The following is a 24,762-nucleotide window of genomic DNA, read 5'->3' as shown; positions in this document are numbered from 1 at the left end:
TATAAATCATCTCCAAAGCATTCTCACAGCTGATAATATACCACTAAATTACAATATACGATACTTGGCTGAACGGAGTGCAGTGCTCTGCTTTATATATTGTAATTTCTATGGTGCTTTACACACCTCACATGACTAGTGGTCAATATCTGGCAGATCTAATGGAGGACAATGTGTGGGATGTATAGTGAGGAACGTGTGTAAATGGGGAGGAAATGTCCTTAACAACTTCTGAATGGACAGCTAACTGGATAGAGAGATGGAAAAGAGGCTGTTAATGAGGACAGTTTGTGTGAGCTTGCTGGTTGGCATCTAGCATCAGGAGTTCAATGCAGTTCAGTGCTGTGAGATAATGTGATGGATAATGTGCTACTTACCATGTGTGAACCATAGTGACGCGTGAAACTTGAGGTGCTATTTGTATAGGTGTCACTTTTATGGTGCTAATGCTGTTCTTGTGCTCTTTTCCAATAAGTAACCACCTAGCGTACACTAGCAGCTAGCTATCAATGCCTTGGCAACCACCTATAACACTTTTGCATTGTGGTGGCTGTTCACATTGGGTAACCAAGATGGAAGGCACAACCAAAATTGGCATCCTTGTGGCTCGCAATATTGGCGTGACAATCTCTCCTAGTTGCCGCGCTGGCGCATGGGCCGTCTCATACAGTTACAAAGCAGCCTGTATCAGATGCTCACTTATTTCCCTAGATGAAAATGAATTTTGTCTACTTACTATCCTTGAATGCAAGGGATTTCTGTAGTTTATGCACCAATATGGCTTCATACTGTGATTAAAGTAAATACAACATAAAGTTTGTGACAATTTGCTGTTAAGAAAACTTTGTGTCCATGGGATTTTGTCAGATGTTATCTTGTTAGTGTGCACATTGCAAGTTGTGATGTTTGATTTGTGAACAAGTGGCTCTTATTAACTAGATCTCATTAATATGGAAGTCTGTTTCTGCCACTGAATAAAAAATAAAAAATGTAATTGCAACTTTTTCTCTCAGATTTCTGACTTTTTTTCTCGCAATTGCATGATTTAAAAACTCACAATTCTGTCTTTTTTTTCCTCAGAATTGAGAAACCCGCAATTGAGAATTATAAAGTACGAATTGCGAGATTCTGCAGTTGCAGGTCTGTCTTTTTTCTCAGAATTGCATGATATAAACTTTGCGAGAAAAAAAGTCTTGTGAGAAAAAAGTCAGAATTGCGAGGTTTTATCTCACAATTCTGACTTTGTTTCTTGTAATTGCAAGGTTATATCCCACTATTCTGACTTTACAAATCGCAATTGCGAGTTTATACCAAGCAATTAAAAAAAAAGTTCAGAATTGTGACTTTTATATTACGCAATTATGAGAAAAAAAGTCAAAGTTGCGAGATGTGAACTCGCAATTGTGAGAAAAAGATTCAGAATTGTGAGATAATTTGCAGTTACATTTTTAGTTTTTATTCGGTGGTGGAAATGGGCTTCCATACAATTATGAGTCAGTCTTTTGAAAAGATTTAGAAGAGATTCAAAACCAGCCTCAAAGTAACTAGTCAGTTAGCAGTTTGAACAGTATGATTTAAACTGGTTTCAGTCAGCGATTCAGTCAGTAAATCATTCAAGGCTTCATTTCTCAAAAGCATCTCAAGCCTAAGTTGATCGTAGAGGCCTTTGGTAAAATATGTAATTAATATAAATTGCATTATAAAGTAGTGGTCTCATAAAACCCTTTATTTATTTATTTAAAAAAAGGGATTGACTGTAAGCACAATTCAGCTACAGGTCTCTGTCCATTTTTTTGAAAATAGCTAAAACTATGATGTAAAAACAGTGAAAGCAACTGATTAAGATTAAGGCAACCACCTTCGGGAGATTTTTGAGTTTTCTCAACTTGTTTTTGTAGGAGATTTGAGTTTTCTCAACTTTTTGTTGTATAAACTTGTCCTGCACTCGCACTTACGAATCAAACCTCTAAACCAAACTTCAACAACAGTTTTGCAACTAAGTTTTAATCATAGATGACCAAATAAAAGTACATTAAAATCTTTGTAATATTTACAATGTTGCTTAATTTTTATCTCAAAGTAATTGAGTATCCAACGTATCACCCAGGCAGTTCTTCTGTCTAGTTCCTATAAATATCCTGTGGAGTGGACATGTGTTGGGAATGGCTTCTGTTGGTTCTCTGCCGAGCGTGGCAGTTGGTGCGGTCTGTTGTGGCACGGGTCAAACACCGAACTACCCCTCTGCCAACCCAAGATATCCCTTTTTATCTTTTCCATTGACAAATCCTTTCTGTTTATTCCTCTCCCACACACTTCTCCATCTTAGTATTGGTCCCTCAGTCCTCTTTTATATATCGCTCTTCGTGGAGGAGATAAATCACTTGTCCACCCTCTATCGACAGAAGACACGGACACATTCTTCTCAATCTGCTGAGAGGCAGAGTCTGATAAACACACGCACACACACACACACACAAACAAACATACCATCTGTTAGACAGCGAGAGGGCAGAATTTCCTGCGCCCACACAGGAGTTCTCTCCTAAGAGAAACAGCGTACACAGAGTATGTGGGCAGTCCCATTATACCGTAACAGTGATTTCAAGCTATGTGTGTGTGTGTGCGTGTGTGTGAGTGCATGCCGACCCATGAGTGAGCCGTGTGGATCCAGCAGACGGTTGGCTGTCAGAGGATTGACTGAGCCCATTAAAAGAGGTGATTTTTAAGAAGTAGGGATAAAGGAAGTGCGAAATGAACTACGTTAGAGGGGTTTGCCTGAGCCCCTACAGTTCTCTAACAACGTACCCCTGTCTCAGTGCTAAAATTTTGTCTAAACTCGAAACACAAAGTTTTAATCCAATTAACAGCATCTCACTGATCTGCTTTAAGAAATTATGTACATAGCGGCCAAACTGATTAATGTTTGCTGCCTAATAATTTAAATGTTTGTTGCACTTTTTATAGCCCTTGGTTTCAAAAACATTAAGCTCTAGCAAGCAACTGTCTCTGATATGAATGCTTTAGTACAAGAATGTTATTTGAACTGTAATGTTGTCTACATCATCTGTTTAACTGTAGAACTGCTGTTTTACTGATAAACTACTAGTTATGCATTATAGATGTAATGGTACTGCCAACTTTTTCAGCGGCCTTGGTTCAGGATGTGTTCGTCTCCATTCATTTTCTTCATTGGAAGTTTTTAAAAACTACTTTAAACCAAAAATCAAGCACTGAGGTGAATCACAACTCTATTAGTCTCGTGTAGTCAGACCTTCAGACTGACGGCTGAAGGTCTCGAATCCATGGCAGCTTTTATTGGCCAAGGCCCGCCCATGAGGCTGTTTGACCAACATGCCAAACAACCAATCACAGTTCGTTTCGTTCATCGTCATATTTCGGGGCGTGGAAATGTCGCCACAATAACAGACCTGTGTGTAAAACTCTTGGACGTATTTAAAAAATTATATGCCGTGAACTTTGTGAAAATTTCACATACTTTTGAAAATCCAGCATTTAGTTGATCCTGATAAGCGCTCGGCGTCACATCTGTAAACACAACGGCTTTCCAGGCGGAACGTTAAAGAACACGACGCACACATCTCCCAGAAATCTTGTATAATTCAACCAATCCGATGACGACTTTGAAACTCCTCAAGTGTTTCCACTTTTGTGTGCCATATGCATCAGACGTTTAGCCAACGGTCCATGGGTGTAATGTCTCAGGCTGAGACTACAACTCTATAAACTTGGATTTGAGTCCAAAGATGGTTTTGAAAGTATTAAAAAGAATAAAAATGTTTTTTTTTTTTATGAGACAATTCAATATAAAACTATTGACCAAGTCATTGATTGTAAATCTTAAATACAGTATTTTGCTACTTATTAAATTATATATAAATATATAAGATAATTTATTTTGATGCAGTTCTTGTCTTCATGGTAACAGTGATTTCTCTTCTTGGTGGATCTCTATTCAGGATTATGGGTTGTGAGGTTCTTCCTAGGAAATGTGGCTAAGCTCATGCTTGGTCTGTCCTGAAAAGTTTATACCTTATCATTAAAAATTTACTTCTGTGGATAAAAAGAAGGAAATTTTTCTTCCAGAACCCAAGTGTTGTGCTCTGTTACTAATTTGCTCCAAGTAAATAGTCTTTTGTTGATAGTTATGTCATTTCTCTTTCTGGTATGTGAAAAGCTATGCACCTTTGACTTCTACTATAAGTGCATTATTCTAAAAGCATTTTTTTGTTCATGTTTTCAGTCTTGGAGGACATTCCTATACATATCCATGCAGTTTTTTTTTGTTTTTACTTTGTAAAAGTACTTTTTATTTACTTTTATTAAGATTTTCAGGACAGATGATGTATTCTCTTCATGTTTAAAAGCCTTTTCGGAACCTTCTTTACATGCTATTAATTGCAAGCAAATCTATCTAAACTTGACTCCGCCCATCTTGGCAGTTACCTGAACAACATACTGATTCCGTTTCCCTCTAGTCCAATCAGCTCATGAATAATGCAGCTCTGTCCCTCCCTATCCTCTTTGATGTTATTATTTGTTAAATTAAACATGCAAAATTGGTGTGGTAGTACATGGCATTCATATTTAATGAGCTTTCCACTGTGTGGGCAGATGGAAAAAAACCGCAGTGAATCTGAGGGACAAAAAATGAATCTAATAAAAGATGAATGGAATGAACAATATGGTGATAAGTGAGACTACTTCAAAGTTTGATTTTTTTTTTTTTTTTTTTGAAGTTCATATATATATATATATATATATATATATATATATATATATATATACACACACACACACACACTATATACACTGTACACACAGTAATTTTTAAAAATTCAACCACCAGTTGTTAATTATTATGGTGTATCTTAAGTCTTCTTCTCATTAGACAATATCTTTTAATTTCTGTTAGCAGGGTTTTAACTCCTGCTAGTAATTTCATGTTCAGATTGTATTAACTGGAGTTTGTTCTAACACAGTCAGCCAGAGAGGAAGAGAGAGGAGGTAGGGGTAGGAGGAGGAATAGAAGCTGACCACAGACTCCCCTTTTATGCTGTAGGTGCCCCTCTAGAGGGAGTGTGTGTGGGTGGGCTGGCAGGCAGACTGTTTGATCCTCACAGGTAGCCCTACATCTTTAATGAGACCCTATCAACCCTCCCCCATCTCACTTTCTTTACCTTCCCCTGGCCTTTCTTTGGGCCTATTTACACCAGCTATTAACATCTGTTTTGGGCATCTAAAACTACATCTAAAAATTTGGAAGCATGTATGCATACGTAATACATATGTATAAGATTACATAAGATTATTTAATATTTTTAAAAGAAGTCTCGCCAATTGCTCACAATGTGTGCATTTATTTGATTAAAACAGTACAGTAACACCAGTAATGTTGATTGACAGGGGAAGACTAGATGTCTCCGATTAAGCGATTGAGGCGTTTTGTTGTTGGATGTAATAATGAATATAGCAGTCGTCATTAACTCCCGACATCTGAGCCACTGAAGACGCAGAAGATTAATGTTACTTTCGTTTTTGAAAGGAATGCAATGATCCCCAATCTGCCTAAATGTGTCTATGTTCACGCAAATCATTCGTGGTCCAGCTTCATCTACAGAAGAAGTGAGTATAAGGTTTTTTTTAATGAAATTGCTTCTCCTAATAACGTGCTAGTTAGCCAGTTTTGCCTCTAAAGTAAACAGTACTGTTACCCCACGGAAGAGAGGGGCGGGGTCAGCAGAGCTCATTAGCATTTAAAGCAACATGGACTAAAATGGCTTGATAAAAACAGAGCTGATTTTGACATGGTAAAAAAAGTTTTTACACTACCATTGAGAAATTTTAACCAAAGGATGTTATAGACTTTTCATTAAGACCCTAAAGAATCATATCAACTTGTGGAAAATGGGGATCTGATGACCCCTTTAAATTGCCCAGCATTCAGCAAAAATAAACTACTATTTGTGCAGCCTATTAGACTATTCTTTTCTTTATTTGTGAGAAGAGGACTGATACAGGAGAGGAAGAGAGTTCTCACTTGAGAGGTTCAGTCAGGCAAACAGTCATTGACTTAATCATTGAAGTAGTGAGTGTGATTGTATTTGTGTATGTGCATAGGCATTCTGGAGACAGCACGGCGGTATGTCAGATATAGCTGCTTCATAATTGATATGAGCTTCCTGGAGCATTGTTCAGTGTGTATGTGCGCTGACACTGACTATGTGTACGTTATCATGGATTACTGAGGCATGAGCCAGGAGCAAAGACGTGTCCATCACAGCACTGAACCATGGTGGGCTTTGTAGTGAATGCTTAAGATCCAGTCGTGGGATATTTCACAGATTCACTTTCTTCTTAAGGTTAAAGAAAGTTCAACAGAAAATCCCCTCAGGCAAGAGTGATTTTCAGGACAGATAAATAGAAAATTGCTCTAAATATAGTGTAGTTTGGGGTTCAGTGTGGATTTGTTTCCAAAGGTATCCAAAAATGCATATTAGTATTCATTAAAAGTTGTTAGATTGCATTAAAAATCATGTTTAATATTTCATGAATCCATAAAGTAATGGATATATGGCATGGTATTGAATGATTTCCATAAATAAATTTACCATAGAATTTACCACGTGTTCCACAAGTAAATGTACATCAGCTAAAAAGTTGTTAGTCCACATGTCTATCCTCTATTTCAGAGGTTCTCAGTCTTTAATAAATTGTTCAGATGGGGCTGAAACAAGTCTACTGAAGCCTCAGAGTTGTGTATTAATAAATGATTGCGGTTTAAAACATTAAAAGGTTATTAAAGTCTGTCAGTAAATGGCTTACGCATATAAAAAGGACCTTAGACTTTTAAAGTTTGTAGCATTTAACATTTTTAAATTGCTGATATAATAGACCGAACAGAAATAGAGTTCAAGCAAGCGGAGAAAATCTCACAGCAACTAGTTCACAAATAATGGTGCATAGTTCAGAATAGTTCACCCAAAAAAGAAAATTAGCTGAGAATTTTATCATTCTCAGGCCATCCAAAATGTAGTTGAGTTTGTTTCTTCATCTGAACGAATTTAGAGAAATTTACCATTGCATCACTTGCTCATTAATGAATAGTGAATGGGTGCCATCAGAATGAGAGTTCACAAACAGCTGATGAAAACATCATAGTAATCCATGACTCTGTTAATCCAGTACAATTTTAAGAAAATTTGATTTTCGGGTGAATTGTTCCTATAGCATATAATTTGAAGACAATAATTTCATTATGAGTTTAAGTGATCCACGTTACAATGCCTACAGTACTTGAGACAGCTGTATAGATCTGTATAGCTGTATAGAGATTTGTGTTAAGCCAGTTTCCCATTTAGATCCTTCTGCATTAAGGTGATAAATTGGTGGTGATGGAAGTGAGACCCAGAGGGAGTATGGTTGAGGGGTCAGACCGCCACCCTTACACATTAACAGTGCATGAATCAGTCTCACCTCAGAGTCCATGCACACACATGCCCACAAACACTCAGATTTTTGTATGTATGTTTGCTTATTGGTGTTTAAATGTTTTTCCTTGAATTATTTATTGGTATGGGTTACAGTATAGTTCAAGGGTGTCTGCTTGATAATTATTCTAGACGGTGTTTTCTTTCATTTCCCCAATGGACAAGAGAAAATATTACCTAGACCAATATTTTTTCTTAAAAGTGTACAGGACAGAGCTGTTTTTCCCTTAACATGAATTTTTAAAAGCATGTTTTCCCCTGCACATTGGCTGTGTGATCAGATTATTATACCACTCTCATGTGTTCATTTATAAAGCACTTTGTTATTACCATGTTTTTTAGACATGCAGCCATTGTAGTACCAATTTTTTTTGTGTGTATATGTTTTAAAGTATACGTTTAAATATCACACTCATTACTGCTCAAATGTTTGGGGTCAGTACAGTATTTGTTTTAAAAGAAATTAATTGAATTCAATAAGGATATTTTAGTTTAAATTGATCAAGGTGACAGTAAAGACGTTTATCATGTTAGACATGATTTCTATTTTAAATAGATGCTTTCTATTTATTATAAAATCTTCCACAAAAATATTAAGCAGTACAACTAATTTCATTAATTGATAATAAGAAATGTTTCTTGAGCACCATATCAGCACCTTTGAATGATTTCTGAAGGATCATGTGACACTGGACATTGAAGTCATATATTCTAATATCTTAATATAGAAAATAGTTCTTGTTTATTGTAAGTTCTTATTTATTGTCACAAAATATTACTATTTTACTGTATTTTTGGTCCAATAAATGTAGCTTTGGTGAGCATAAGATACTTTGTTGAAAAATATTACTGACCAAACTATTGTATGATAGTGTATATAGTTTATTACCATATTATGGGTTTATGATTTTTCTGCTGTGTATCACTCCTCTCCTTTCATCAGTGGAGGGCTGTATAATGATGCTGTCAGTTTCACCTTGGAGAAGCTGACAGCATTTATCTCATGGAATATTAGATGTGCTTGTACTTTGTTTTTCATAGACAATGTGAGTCACAGCTGGTCTGAGAAAGATAAGCTACGTCTACATTATTCTGTTTTCTGTTCCCTGTAGCTTGACCTCAGCTCCCTGGTTGGGTCGTTTTGTGTGATTTGGATCCTGTGAGATCGATAACCCTTGAGAATAATAATTGCGACAAAAGTCTACCCAGTCATCTATAATAGCATTGACAGGACCCAACAATGCAAGACCATAATGCATTGGGAATGTGTTCTAATGCATGATAAATATAACCTAACCTATAACTTTAGGGATTTAATTGCCAAAGCACATGAAGAGGCCGTAAAAATACAGAGTTTGTTTGAAATGTTGACACATGACCTTACATTTTATTCATGGTCAATGAAGACCAAAATGATTTGTTACTAACATTCTTCATAATATCGTTATATGAATGAAGAAATCCATATAGGTTTGGAACGACATGTGGCTGAGTAAATGATGATTTTTATTTTTGGGTGAACTATCCCTTTAATGGATTTACTTGGCTTATAGTCCAAGTTGCAGAATATTTTAAGGTGAAAATTTTATTTTCTTTCTCTGTTAATCCTCCATTCCAGTTTAATATGCTGAGACAAGTGTAAATAAGCCAATCACGGGTTGATTTTCCCCAAAATTGTAAACACTGTGGCACTAAGACCAGCCAAACACAACAGCATTTTCATTAACCAATGACATGAGTTTTTGTGGTGTGGCTGTTTGTTTGTTCAACCTGTTGCAGACGAGTGACTAATGTAATTGAATTTGATGATGTTAGTTGGGCAGAAATTACAAACTCCCTCTTTTTTTTTTTTTTTGTGAGGCTGGTTCAGTTCTGTTGGGTTTGGGCATTAATGTGTCTAGTTATTGTCAGACAATTTGTGTTCAAAACCTGTAGTATAGTGCACTGTAATCAGATAAAACATGGTATAATATAAATAAATATTGATAGTCCAAGATCATACAGAATTTGACTGATTCAAACTGACCTTTGCTGTATTGTAAAACTGTGTTTTTTTTATGTTGCCTATAACGCCCCTGTAATATCCTTAATAATCCTTCACACAGCGCTGTCCATCATCAGAGATATTTAAAGAGGCAAAAATCATATCCCATTTTTCTTAACCACAGTCATTAAAGTCCAAAACACAATGCTGGTCTCCCAGGGCTGTGAGGAAGCGGTTATTCTAATCGAGAGAGAGATGTGCTGGATGTTGGCGACAGGGCCGCTGGTATTTCCAGAGATGATCGTAGGTATGCAGAGAGATGGCCGCAAATCATAGGGTTCTTAGGTTGTAATTAAACAATTCATTTTGGCTATGTGCTTTTTACCTAAATTAGACGAAGACTTTAAAATAAAAAAAAAAACTGAAAGAATTGTTATAATGTGTAGTCGTATTATAAGTGTTTTGCGTTGTGTCTCCTCCAGTTCTGATAGTGTTGTACATGAATTATATATAATGTAATTATGCATAAAATAATTAGAATGAAGCCAAACATCAGAAAAAAATATATTTTTATGTGCATAATAACATTTTGTTAAAAACATCATTTATGTGACCTACCTACATTTCACTGCTGGTTATACTCTGTATAATTGTGTATGTGACAAATAAAAATCTTGAATCTTGTGTGTATATATATATATATGTATATATATATGTTTTTTTTTTTTTTCAGTTCTCATTGCATTTACCATCCTCTGCAGTTTCCAAATTATTCAGTCATTATCAATTCATTACCATTATCATTACTGTTTCCAAGTAATCATTATCATCCAGTTTCTTGAAAATAATTGATTGATTGATTGATTGATTGATTGATTTTTCTTATTTTCTTACATTTTTAGTTCCCAAAAATCTGGCTTTAAATCAAAACTGTATCCACTGTAGATTTTATGAAGAGCACACAAAGCAGTTCTGTTAACTGATGAAGCTGATCTCAAATGGCTAGATATCTAAATATAGATAGCAGTATCAATCCATTCTCTACCGCTAATTCAAATCAATGAAGCCCCTCTCCTTATTCTTATTCCTCAAGCCAGCTGCTTTTTCAGCCAAGTTCCTGACTTGTTTACTTGGAATAAAGGGGGCAGAGGTGGCCATCTCCCTCTGGTTTTATGAGTTCATGTGTGCTTCCAGGCAATATATATGAAATCACCACACTACCACATATTGGAGACCTACATACCTGTGTGTCTGTTTGTTTGTGTGTGTGCTGCATGTTTGTATGAAAGCACTGATTGTTATGTTGTTGATTAAAAAGACAGGCGATTTCCCCTCCCATGCTGTGGCTTTCCATCAGATGCATTTGTTCTCCTCTTTTATGCTGGCGGAGAGAGGAGGCGGACTTTCATGTTTAGACTTTCATTGCTCTGCATGTGAAGGACTGTGTGTTTCATCCTGCATCTTGCTTGGGTTTTAAGTGTGTGTGTGTGTGTGTTGCTCATCTGCTGGTACGTGTCTCATAAAGTGCCAGTGTTTCTGTGTGCGTTGGTTTTCTTGAGAGCTTCTGCCTTTTCGTGGGGCTTGAAACCGAAAATATGAGTTGCGGTTTCACCGAGCCACTTGATTAAATTATGAAGACCAATTGATTATGCTCTTGCCGCAGTTTCTGTCACTCAGGTGAACATGCCAGGCCCTAATTTGATCTCTTTGTAGCTAATGTAATCTGTGTTACAGCTATCACCGGTGATTGGGATTAATAGAAGCGATAGAGTGAGGAGAATATCGTGAGATGATTGTGTCTGTATGATCTATGTTCATTAGAGAAAAAGCAGAGGCTTCTGTTACCTGACACCTTAAGCATCTCCAGGCCGCACGCATTCATCTCTTAGTATTTGCCAGTGGTTGTCTTTCCTGTATGAAAGCTGGTGGACCAAACATGCAATTACTGTCTCTGTAATTGCCTGTTTGCCTTTGTCAGTTTGTCTGCTGTCTGAAATCAGACAGGAAATGAAATCCTGCTCTTCACAAACAATGCCAATCTTTATTTAAAGGTGATGTATGTCAAATTGTCAGTGTTAAACTAACTTTTTTTTATCCCAGCATCATTTTCAGAAACAGCTTCAACTAAACATTTAAGGCTTTGTATTTGAGCATCCTAACCAGGCCAATGTAGCAACTTTAGTTCGACCAATAATGTGAGTTTGGGGTTTAGATTATCTGTTTGTTTGACCAATGGCAGGCCTGGGAGTGTTTGGTCAAAATAGTGGTATGGGAAAAACACACTTTATATTTAAGCTGAAAGGTATGAAATAGTCAGAGCAAAAAGTCATTGTTAGAAATCCTTCAGCTATGACTTTATTTACAGTATAATACAGTATTACACAATATTACACAATGCACAATGCTTTTATTACACAATATTTCTACATTCAAATAATATGAAGCAAATATACTACTGTGTGGGACCGGTAAGATTTTTTAAATGGTTTATCAGTTTCTATATATTTAAGGCAATATTTATTTGATAAAAAATACAGTAAAAACATTAATATTGTAAATATTGTTACAATTTAAAATAACTGTTTTGAATATATTTTAAAAAGTTATTTATTCCTGTAATGCAAAGCTGAATTTTCAGCTGGAATTACTCATTTACACAGTCTTCAGTGTCACATGATCCTTCAGAAATATTTTAGCATGCTGATTTGCTGCTCAAGAAACATTTATTCTTCTAATTATTATAATGCTCTTATAAATAAGAGTTTAATGCCATAACTGTTTTGAATCATAACTGGATTTTGAACCAGCCAATTACAATCAGCATCCAAAACTGGAACTAGTGGTTCTATAAAAACTACTTAAAAGTCCTTTGCATGTAAAAGTATCAGACATGGTGGTTTTAACTCAACTCAACAAAATGATTCAGAGGTTGATTGTATTTTTTTTGTTTTTCCTTTTCGAGTGAGCCTATGGTGATTATTAAAGGTTAAAGTTCAAAAGCATCTCTGCAATTTCCTGTCCATTTAATATCAGATCTAGCCTCAAATACCACATTAGCATCTCCGAAGTAGCCTCTCTATTCTCCTCACACCCTTTTGGGACTCCAAAACCCCCTTTGCTTACTATTCACTCTCTATTCACCTACTGCTCTTTGCAGCTGTCTGTGTATCGCTGTGGTCTCTCAGGACACCTCTTTATATGTTTGTCAGACAGGGAAGCATTTTGTATTTTGTTATGTGAGATGCTTTTAACTGGATTTAGTCAAATTGTAGAGAAAAATACACATCAAATATAGACAAATACCTCAAAGGTATTTTTTCTTTCACATGTCTAAGCAAGTTTTTTGCCACATTTCATAGTATTTAATAGACAAAACATCAAACCTGTCTATTGAAAGTGAATGTAGCATTCAAATGCTATCAGTTATGATGTCTTGCTATTATAGTGGCGACCTTTTCAACTGTATTGAGGCGGTTTGAAGCTTTTGATGCTAGAAACTATTGTGGCACAATGTGCAGTGGGAGAGCGGTCTTTTGTTCCTGTGACGAATAGGATGGCCCCTCAGGCCCCTCTTGACTCCTCAGTGAGTCTAATAGAATATTAAAGTAAAGATATGCTCTTTTACTTAGGGGTGATTTACTGCAAAAAGCATCGTCCACCAGGATTCGCATTGGATGGGTCTTTTTCAACTCTGTCATGACTTTACGGATGAACAGAATGAAAAGCGACTGCTTTGAAAGGATGATAGATGGAAGTGAATAACTATAGCGACAGACTGAATGGATTGATGAACTGATAAACAGGAGACTCATAACTAATAAGCGCACACTTCATCTCTGATACATTTGTCAGAGTGCATCATTAGAAAGGCATTGTGTTCTTTTTAAGCACACAAACATTTGATGAACATTTAAAAAGTAATAGCTTCTAAATCATTTGGTCATCTTCCTTGCTGTTTATCTATTTATCTATCTGTCTATCCATCTATCCATCCATGATATTAACAAATGAAACAATCATGTGTAATCTAAAAGTATCATATTTCTCAATTAAGTAAACATTGTTTTGTTTTTCAAGTAATTGTTCTTTGTTTTATTGCTGTTGCCTTGATATGAAGAAATACATTTTAAACAATAGAACAATTAAAAACTATAGAATTTTGGACATTAATGTTTGAAGTTAATCGAAATAAAGCATTCAAGTAAATAGTAAACAGTAATAAAGAACTATTTGGTATACACTTTTTTTATTTTAACATTGACTAATATAGAATAAATGGTACTTCTGAGGAGATTTGTAGATTAGATTATCATTTGAAGTTAAGTCTCTTATGTGCACCAAGGCAGCATTTACTTGATCAAAATATAGTAAAAATAGTAATATTGTGAAATATTATTAGAATTTAAAATAATTGCTTGCTGCTTCTATTTAATGATATTTTAGCATGCGATTTGTTCCTGTAAAGGCAAAGCTGAGGTTGTATCACACAATCCTTGAGAAATCTTAAATTGAATAAAAGTATTATTATTTTTTTAAATATAATGTTAATTTGATTAAATATTTTCATCAACCCCAAATGCATGCATAATTAATATTTCTCTCACATTTTCTCATGTATAGAAGCTGATGTTTATGCTAAGAACCTGTTCACAAAGAATGCATTCTATCTGTGCTATTGAAATGAAATGATATGCAGTAATGTACACAAGTCAGATACGCATCTTTGGTAGTTTCATTACATCTTCAGCATCTAGCATCATAAACCCCATGTTTTTGCTCCGTTCAGTGAGAATTTAAAGAGAGTTCAGCTTTTTAAACCGTATCTCAAGACCCCTGGTTTACTATTTTCCTCCAGTTTTTAGATGTGTCCTTTGTGAATGGTACCAAATAGGGTAAAAAGTCATAGCCAAAAACCATATACTAGTTTAGTGGACTACACTGGTCCATAAACTGAAGTACATTGGGAAAAATGAGGAAGAAGGTGGTAATATCTTTCAGTCAGTTGGTGGGAAAGGTCAGAGAGATGCTAAAACTGCTTTTTCTGTTGGCCCCTTCTGGCCTAGACACTTAAATGCTCGCAGTAATGCACAGCTCGTGCTCTCTCAGCCTGATGGGGGTTGAGTCTCATCCACCTGAGTGCCGCCAGATTTCTCCGCTCACAGGAGTGGAAGTGGTGTTTTAACACAGCTAGTTTCATTCCACCAGCGGATATTGATTGACGCAGGCGATGGGAGGGCAATCAAACTCACATCTGACCGCTCCCGCCTTAGCGCCCATGAGCGGAAAGCATTTCTTTCTACTCCTGTTATTCCTTGTGAATTGGGGGGGTTGGAGGCCATTAACCTACCGTCATCGACCCGCAGACCTCTAGCCACCTGTCTCTCCGTCTTCCTGAGGGACTGCGTCGTTCTGGTGGCTAATGTGTGGTGGGAAACTCATCAAAGATCAATTAGCATCCTCCTTCGATTAGAGAATGGCTTAATAAATATTATAGTTTTGTGGGATACTGCAGAACGGACATCTTAATGGATAGATGCTGTTGTGATGTTGATGGTTGTTTAATTTGTCGTGTTCCTGTGACAGGGGAATGTAGCGCCTCGTGTCGAGGGTGTTGAGCTATGCTAAAATGCATCTTGTGTTGTGTCGATAGGCAGTGAGTGATTTTCACAGAGGAGATGGAGGTAAACGGGGCATGTGGGTACAAAGGGAGGACAGGGGACAGATGAATAAGCACATGTTAAGTCAGGAAAAAGACAGAGAGATAGAGGGAGCAGGTGCAAGGACAAAAGAATAGTATGTTTGACAAAAATGATTAAAATGGTGTACACTCACAACAGATTATGATTCTAGTCAAATTGTTTGCTTGGGAAAAACTATTTTGTTTGACATAAGGTTACCTTTTTGTGATTTTTGTCATGTTGTGATTCCTTGACCAGTCAATTCTTGCTGTTTTAGAATTAGAAATAATAAACACTGAAATATTTAAATAGGAATTAAATAGGAATTGACTGTAAAGGATTAGTTCACTTCAGAATAAAAAAATCCTGATAATTTACTCACCCTCATGCCATCCAAGATGTTCTTGTCTTTCTTTCTTCAGTCAAAAAGAAATGAAGAATTTTTCTCCATATAGTGGACTTCAGTTTCAATGCACCTTTACAATTACGTAATACGTGACGCGCATCACAGAGCTAGTGCAAGATGAGCATTTGTGGTTAAAAGGTATCTTTTTTTAATAGAAAATGGCAGGTTGTTTCGCTAGATAAAACCTTTATTCATTGGCTGGGATTGTGTATAGCACTTTGAAGCTGCATTGAAACTGCAATTTGGACCTTAGTTTCTTTTACATTTACATTTATGTATTTAGCAGACGCTTTTATCCAAAGCGACTTACATTGCATTCAAGTTACAGTTTTTACATTTCTATCTGCTCTTGCTTTCCCTGGGAATCGAACCCATGATCTTGGCGTTGCTAGCGCCATGCTCTAATATTTGAGCTTCAGGAAAGCACACCACCTTAAGAAAGAAAGACATGGATATCTTGGATTACAGGGGGTGAGTAAATTACCAGAGAATTTTAATTCTGGAGTGAACTAATACTTTAAACCCCAAACAATTGTAGAGAAGAAGGAGCTGAACATTTCATTTCTATTCCACAATTCTACTGTTAAATTTGCTTAAATGTTGGGTGTTTGATTATTTACCCTATATATTTACCAAAAAATACTTTTCAGCTTTTTTGCTTACGTTATTGGATGCTTTATTAAAGGTGTCATAGAATACATTGATACAATAGTTTAAATTGTTCTCTGATATCTACATAGAAGGTCTGTGGCTTAGGTAAGGGCAAAAATTCTCCAGAAACGGTTTTACTTGTCCATTCACAACCCTAGGATTAGTCCCTAGAATTAAACGGTGTGTTATTACAGTACCTTATTTGGAAGGGTCATGAATAGTAATGTTGAGCTCTGCTCTGATTGGCTGTTTCACAGCGAGGCTCATTTCAGTAGCTCACACAGCAAACAGATCTCTACTGTCCGGTGTGACCGATGGAAAGATTAGGCATCCAGCCTTATAAGTTTGAGCCTGTATCAGATGAAGATACAGATTTTGAGAGATTTTGTAAGAATGTTTAGTGAGGCTTGAGAGAGAGTTGTGAGTGAGGGTGTGGACGCAGCCTCTGTGTTGCCTGATCCAGCTTTTTAAGCGTTTTTGTACTTGTCTTTTCCACTTTTTTGACACTTTAGAAAGTTAATAAAGTAGGATGTTACAGTTTATGGTCAGCGATATCTTTATCTTATCTTAATTGCAAAAGATTTTAAATAATTTTGGTTTTATTTTTATTTATTTATTGTTTTTTGTTTGTTTTAATAGCAATATCTGGCAACACTGCATCGATAATTCGGCTGTGCAGGTCCAGCTGGCCTAGAACACGTCATTATGCATTTGTTGGGGATGTAAACATTAATGATCCCGACTGTAATGTCACAGTCAGTGTTATGTTGGGATTCACCACTTTTTCAGTGGACTTTTTCAGTGCACGCACAAGTTTTACATAAGAAGGAGGAAACAATGGTGTTTGAGGCTCATTCACACTATGAACATTAACTATAATAATAATGATATAGCTTTTTAAAATCACTTTAATTTGAAAAGAATTCCGTTGTCCAAACCACAATTATAACGGCACAAATAAACGATATCGTTGGAATCACTTTCACAGTGATTGTTTTTTTACCTGATGAACAGTGTTGGGTAAGTTACTTTCAAAAAGTAATTAATTACAGTTACTAATTACTTCATCAATATTGTATTTAAATTACTTTACTAATTACTCTATCTGAAAAGTAACTTAGTTACTCAATAAGTAACTTAATTATTCAAATCGCTAATTAGGCTACATCTTAAAAATCCCTATAAACCTTAATAGAAATTAAACTCTATATTCTTTCAATTCGAGTCAAACATAGAATAGTTTAGCCATAGTTTAGCCTTTTAGCTTTAAAACAACTGTAATACTTAAACATTTTTATGAAAAAAATGTAACCACCTTTGGTTAACAAATAGAAATACTCTGCAAAATATCTGAATAACAAAAAGGCTTAAAAGTTAAACAATACATTTCAGTTTGGCAAGATGTTCAGGAAAAGCCCAACTAGTAAAATCTGTACAGGTTTATGTCAAAATAACACGTTAACTAATGTAGGAAAGAATACATTACAGAAATGATCTTCTCTGCTGAATAATGTCAGATCGCGCTGTTCTTATGAGGTAAATTTCTCATAGCAGGTCTTCTTTCAAAAATGATGAATATTAGATGATTTTTTTTTTTTCTTAATATTTAAAAAAAAAAATTGTATCTAGGTCAGGGCATATGCGCGCAGGTGACTGCATATAATGAGCTCAGACACGGGAAAGACTGTACCTTGCTTTAGTTTCATACAGATTGCATAATCAGAAACATTAGTTTTTAATTTGAATTCGTTCAAGTGTCAAGTAGACACTTCAAGATTTTTAGATTCTATTGATTTTAGTCTTATATGTATCTGAGTCAGAGCCGGCGCCAGGGCACCTCCATCAGAGGGGCATTTGAATTTCTGGGGGGGGGGGCACAAATCACGTTTTGTGTGTGTGTGGTGGGGGGGGTCAGGGTGGGATGGGAAGCGTGCAATCTGTGATTGCGTGCAGTTTCTGAAGCTCGCTAAAGCGTGCAATCGCTTTCTTATGTGCGCTGTTTTACCGGTTTCACTTTCGCTTTCGAAACGATCACGTTCAGCAAGAAGGGGAGAGGATGGAAAGTGGGGGGCACCGTAACTCTGCCCGCGAATGCCCCCTCTTGGTGCCGGCCCTGATTTGAGTGTTTAAGGTTTCTCTGTGAATCAGGAAAATCTGAAAGTGAACGCACCCGCACGCGGAGGGTTAAAGCCGCTGCATTCAATATCTTTAGACGGTAAATTTAGATTTCAAATTCAATATTGCTTTTAGAACTGTTGAAATTATTTACTGTATGTAACGCAAGTACTTTATAAGTAACTGTAATTAAATTACCTAAAAATGAACAGTAATCCCTTACTTTACTTTTTCAGTGGATAAGTAATTTAATTACAGTAACTCGTTACACCCAACACTGCTGATGAACAATGAAATCATTGACAGCCAATCAGAATCCATCCTGGCAGAGCTGCATTATGTGCTCATAATAACATAAGATTATTGTGCTTTGGTGTGGATGCTAACATAGTTATCCTTATAGATATTGTTTAGAAGTCCTGGGTTTCACAGAATAGAAAGTCATAAGGATTTGGAACGACACAAGAATTTCATTTTTGGTTCATTTCTTTCTTTAAGACACATTAAACTGTAATTTTTTTTATTTAAACGCTTTTCAGAGAATATCAACTTATGTTGTGCATCACATAAACATGATAGCTGTATCTGAAATCACATAATTTTTAGTAGCTACAACTACTTTGCAAACTTTAGAAAAGTGTGCTATATAGTGTGCCATTTACAAACACTCTGCCATCACACTCCAGAATTCCACCAAAAGTAGTAGGTCATCCAGGTACTTTTCGTCTGTTGTTTTTCAAATACTATGAATTTGTACTTTTTTTTATACATGTTTTTCATATTGCAGTTGAATCGGTTATTTAGTAAAACAAATAGGCTCTGAAAATAATAAACAAGGATTTATTTGTGGGCGCTATTGAATAGTAGCTTAACAAAGCAACACATTTAATTAGCTCAGATCAAACCCTCTGCCAGAAATGTTGGAAAATTAATCTTCCAAACAGATTAAATATGAAAAAAACTTCCCTTTTGTACAATCTATCACTATATTCGCCCCATTTGGTATTCTGTCACTCAGTACAAAATAAATTCTTCCTTATGACAGGGCTCAGTGTAGGTCAGGCTTTGAGAGATAGGCAAAATAAATCACTGAGGCATGGCAAACACCATGTCCATGTCTCTGGTCTGTGCATGTTAGAGTTAGCGGCTGCAGAAATGTGCATATGCGTCAGTGGAAATCTCATCTACCCTCCGCCATTAGCATTCCCTGGCACCACCTACGACCAACACATTCTACTGCCTCGGGAGTTGATCTGTTTTTCTTAGCATTAGGAAGAAAAGAGTATGACACAAGACATGATAATCTGACCCATATTACACTCTGTGCCTTTTTATGCCCTCTTGCTCACTTACTCAATTGCACAATCTCACACTAATATGCACTTTTATAATGAGGTAGCGGTGTATGGCTGTGCTGGGTCCGATTGTTAGTCGTGCGCTAATGATGAGAGATAACATTTCCATTTGCTGCAGTCACACATCACAGAACAATTCCCAATCCATGTCTTCTATTTCCATTTCCCTCGTTTTCTTTCATGTTACATGTTCCTTGCATGTGTGCGGAATGCAAGAGTTTATCTCCCACATGCCATTGTGGCAGTTTTGGTGCTTATTGTATTTTTCCCTATATGTTTCCTCTGAGGTTTTACAAAGACGTGAATTCTTAATAAGTGGTGCTTGAATGTATCGCTCTTATTGTATTATTTGCTCAAATGGACAAACTACATGCATTAATGGTGGCTCAAACCATGTGACTTGATGAGGAGAGGTTTCCTTTTATGAGTGGTTGGACTTAAGTTTGACTTTTTTTAAAATTGACCTTTTATAATATTGTGGAAATGGAGACAAAATGATGTGAATAAAATCGTAGTGTTATGAATTAAAACTAGTTGCTTTGATAATAAAAATTGCAGAGATTAATTCATAAAATGAAATCATAACATTACAAGATTTAAACTAGTAAGATTTTGAAGAAAAAAAAATGTTCACATCATGTAAGGTTTCGAATTTATTATTAAAACTGGCAACCTCTCTCAGGGCTCGCAAAATTTCTAAATCCCTGGTAGCCCTGGGAATCGAACCCATTATCCTTCGGGCAGGTACTCTTCAGATTTTGGTAGCCCGGAAATTAATTTAACTAGCCCAAATAAAATAAAGACCATAAATGTCAATCAAAAGCATTTTCAATGCACATCAATGAATATCAAGGAAAGAGTTTTATTTTACTATTTACAAGGTATTTGCAGAATTCTTAAAAATCTATTTAAAGCTATTAGAAAAATAATTTCTTATACCATTTAACATTTAAAACTGTCTAAGGCCTTAAAAACTCTTCAGTTTAGTTGTATCAAATTTAAGGACCCGTGGGAGCAATGTTCCTTTGCCGAGCAAAACTTTTCTCTGTTTGGTGGACATTCCGGGCACCTGAGCAAAAGCATTCTTTATACCAGACCTGTACAGCATGCACACAAGAAAGTGTGTAACTTTTAACTTGAATGTGCTATTTATATTTGATTTGACCCTTGATGTAACTAAATGATGTACATTTTAGGTTACCTGAGAGAAATATTACTGTACAATACACTGCAGTTCAAACGTTTGATCAGTAAATTATTTTAAAGAAGTTTCTTATGCTCATCAAGGCTGTATCTATTTGATAAAAAATACTGAATATTATTTCGCAAAATAATATTGTGAAATATTATTTCAATTTAAAATAAACTTTCTGTTTTAATATACTTTAAAATTTAATTCATTCCTGTGAAGCAAAGCAGTGTTTTCAGAGTCACATGATCCTTTAGAAGTCATTTTAATATGCTGATTTTTAATCAATGTTGGAAACGGTTGTACTGCTTTTTTTTTTTTGCTTTTTATACTGTATTTTTTTGGGACCTGTGATATTTAAAAAAAAAAAATAAAAAGTTAAAAGAACAGCGTTTAGTCAAAATAGAGATTTTGTGTTACAATATAAACTATTCAAAAGTTTGGGGTCAGAAATTTTTTTCTTTCTTTTTTAAAGATACTTTAAAAAAGTTTAAAGAAAGTTAAATAAACTTTATTCAGCAAGGATGTGTTGAATGGATAAAATTGATAGTAAAGACTTCTATTGTTAGAAAATATTTCTATTTTGCATAAATGCTGTTCTTTTACATTTTTTATTAATCAAAGAATCAAAGAAAAAAGAAACACAGGTTCCAGAAAAATATTAAGCAGCACAACAGTTTCAACACTGATAATAAATCAGCATATTAGAATGATTTCTGAAGGATCATGGGACACTGCTGGCGTAATGATGCTGAAAATTCAGCTTTGATCACAGGAATAAATGCTATTTTAAAGTATAGGTATTAAAATAGGAAATCAATATTAGAAATTGCAATAATATTTGACTATATCACTGTTTTTTTCTGTATTTTTGAAATGAATACAGCCTTGATGAGCAAGAGACTCCAAGTCAAAGACTCAAAAACAAGGTCAATTATTTATCAGGTTTATAATATAGCCCTAACATAATATATTATCAAAACAAACTATTTAAACTGATAGAATAGAATAGAATACAAACTGAAGCAAAACTTAAGCTAAGATCTGTAAGTTAAATATATAAAAAAGTGAACATGAATTCTTCTATAGCTGTCTAAACATCGATATGAAGTACAGTTTGTACAATACTCTTGTGTGTGACTGTACATGTTTAGAGTTTTGTTACCGTTCTTTGCCCATCCTCCGCTATTTCCAGCACTTAATCAAGCCACTCTTCTTTAATATATGAGGACGTTTTATTTCACTTGTCATTGCGTTTGCGTTAGTTCACGTGTTGAGCGCACCGCAACCATTGAAGTATTCAGTTTCTACAGCGACTCATTTGGTGCACATCGTTCTCTTTCTATGAAACCTGTAAACCGCATTCACCGGTTCTAACTCTGTCGTGACATCAGCTCTATAGTGGTTTGCCCAAGCATTGCTATTATTTCCCTTTTACTGCGGCATTCAATCAAATGGCTTCCTAACTCATTTTTGTGTGCGCGAGGCACATTATTTCTTCTGCGCGGCCGCGGTGGAAGAAGACCGCGCTCAGCTTAGAGGGAACACTGCGTGGGAGCCCTGTATTTAAGGTAGACCGTCGGGCAGGGCAGTGTTACATTTTGGTAGCCCGACTGGAAACACAATAGCCCCGGGATGTTGGACTAGCGATTTTGCGAGCCCTGTCTCTGAACACCATAGGTGGCGGTGAGTTTTGCATGCAGAAGCGAATTTGAAAAGGTCAAAATTATGAAAATTCCTGCAATTTTGAGAATAAATAATAACATGTAATATTTTTGGGAAAAATATTAACGTGAAGTTTTGAATTTATTCTTAAAACTGGCAACCTCCCTACCGAACACCATAGCATACTGTAGTGGTGGTGAGTTTTGCATGCAGAAACAAATTTACAAAGTTTTTGATAATTAAATATTAACATTACAACTATTAAACTAGTAATATTTTGAAAATATATTTTTAAAACCTCCATGAACATCATAGCAAAGTGGTGGTGAGTTTTGCAAGTGCAAACATTTACTTCCAAACATATAAAAGTCTAGTGCTACATTGCGACACCTCTTTCTGGTTTACAGTCTGTGAGACTGGCAGGGTTTTATGTAGTCAGTGACGTTTTAGTTGTTGCGTACTTGTGTACGGTACTGTGTGTATGTGTGTGAGAGTGAGTGTGTGTGTGTGTGTGTGTGTGTAAGTGTGTTTGTGAGTCTGTCTGCCTCAGAAGACACAGAAAAGCACTCTACTCCTCTCACCCACCTCCTGTCTCTCAATCCCATGGATTATCAAAGAATTCTGTCTCCATGGAAAAGTGATGCTCAGAGGAGACTGTTGCCCTGGCAACAAGCTCACTTAAGCCAGGCCTCTGGATGAAGGGGGAAGTACAGCTAAACTGACAAACTCAAGACAGAGAGTTTTTTACACTCCTCACTTTGGCACTCTGCATTAGTCACCAGCAGAACACCTGTCCTTTAAGAAAAAAAATAAATAGAACAGGACAGGACACAGGTCTACTCGAGGGTTTATAAAAGGCCACAGTAAGGAGTGCATGGATTTAAATAGATATATTTACGTCAGATTTTTATTTTTTTTTGCTGTGGCTGACAACTAATGATGGCCATTATTATAAGTCTAAAATAAATTTTTCTATTTTAAAACCATTCATTGTTCACGATGAAGCTACATGTTTCAAGTGTATTTACAGTATGTTTCCATCCAAATAGCAAAATTAATTTTTGAGAATAATTTGAATGTTTGCGACCAGTTTGCAAAAAAAAAGCCTCCTTTTGAAGATATGCAAATTAAAGACATTTTTTTCACCCAATTTTTTTAATGCTTATCTATAAATGTATATGGTTAATATTTTCCATCATAGATAATTACAATTTTTGTACCGAATAAAAATGGAAAATATAAGCATTATAAGCATACACGCATATCTCTTTCTTGGACAGTTTTTGGTTTTGTAGTCTCAGATTCTTTAAGCGTTGTTTGCACACACCAAATCCTTTCTGATTTACTGATTGTCTTTTTCAAAAATAAACTCTTTTTATGTTTGTCTTTATTTTGTGGAGATGATTCTTTCTTACTATCAAACAAAAGGAGCCTTGCACTTAAAAGAGTAAGTCAAGAAGCACTTGTACACCATTATGTGCAGTTATTGTGTGCTACTGTACGACCATCTACTGCTCAGCTTCTTATAGTTATTGCTTGCTGGCTCTCTGAATGGATGTCATGTAAGAATGTGTTGATGATTCAGAGAAAATGTCTAAAGTTCTCACCTCCTGGGAAAGTCTTTCAGTTTCACAGACTCGTCTGACCGAAACACTGATAAACTTATAATCAGCCTCTCGACATTAGCGCACCCCAACTACTCATTTTATTCACATTCAGCTAATGTTTTTGAATGTGTTTGAATGTGATTTCTGCTCTCATCTTTCCCGTTGGGTCTTAAGATTCCTCTCTATCATCATTTACCTACATTATTTTCTTCTCAGCCTTGGGCCATGCAGTTCTGGCCACAACAGCACAAATTCTCGCTGGAAAACTGGATGGGGACTTGGGTTTAAGTATTTTTTTGACCCGTGTATTCCTCTGCCCTCTCCTTTGTAACATGTGCTTATGATCCTTGATGGTCGTTGGGACTTTGTCTTAAGAGACCCCTTTTAGCCTTTTGACGTTTGCATATAATTCACAGACCTGGCCCCACATTCGACCGTTATATGGGTGCTAAATTGCCAATGGTTGTCCCCCCCCCACTGTCAAAAGATGCTAAACAGACTGACTGTCTTTCCTCTCCATCGGACTTCAAACATATTCCAAAGAGACCCTCAGTACCAGACCTGGTTGACCAGTGGACTACCCCCCCACGATTATCTGGTATAT

General features: G+C 35.9%; 1 protein-coding gene across 1 annotated transcript in view; it reads left to right on the top strand.

Annotated features, from left to right (window-relative positions):
• The window catches only part of LOC306845135 (testis-expressed protein 264-like), a 70,436-nt gene that overhangs the window by 15,703 nt on the left and 29,971 nt on the right, over positions 1-24,762 (top strand). The gene's annotated exons all lie outside the window — the stretch shown is intronic.

The sequence above is a fragment of the Barbus barbus genome (assembly GCF_936440315.1).
Source record: "Barbus barbus genome assembly, chromosome: 25".
NCBI classification, from domain to species: Eukaryota; Metazoa; Chordata; class Actinopteri; order Cypriniformes; family Cyprinidae; genus Barbus; species Barbus barbus.
The sequence above is the reverse complement of the archived record's forward strand: the minus strand, read 5'-3'. Positions and strand labels throughout refer to the sequence as shown.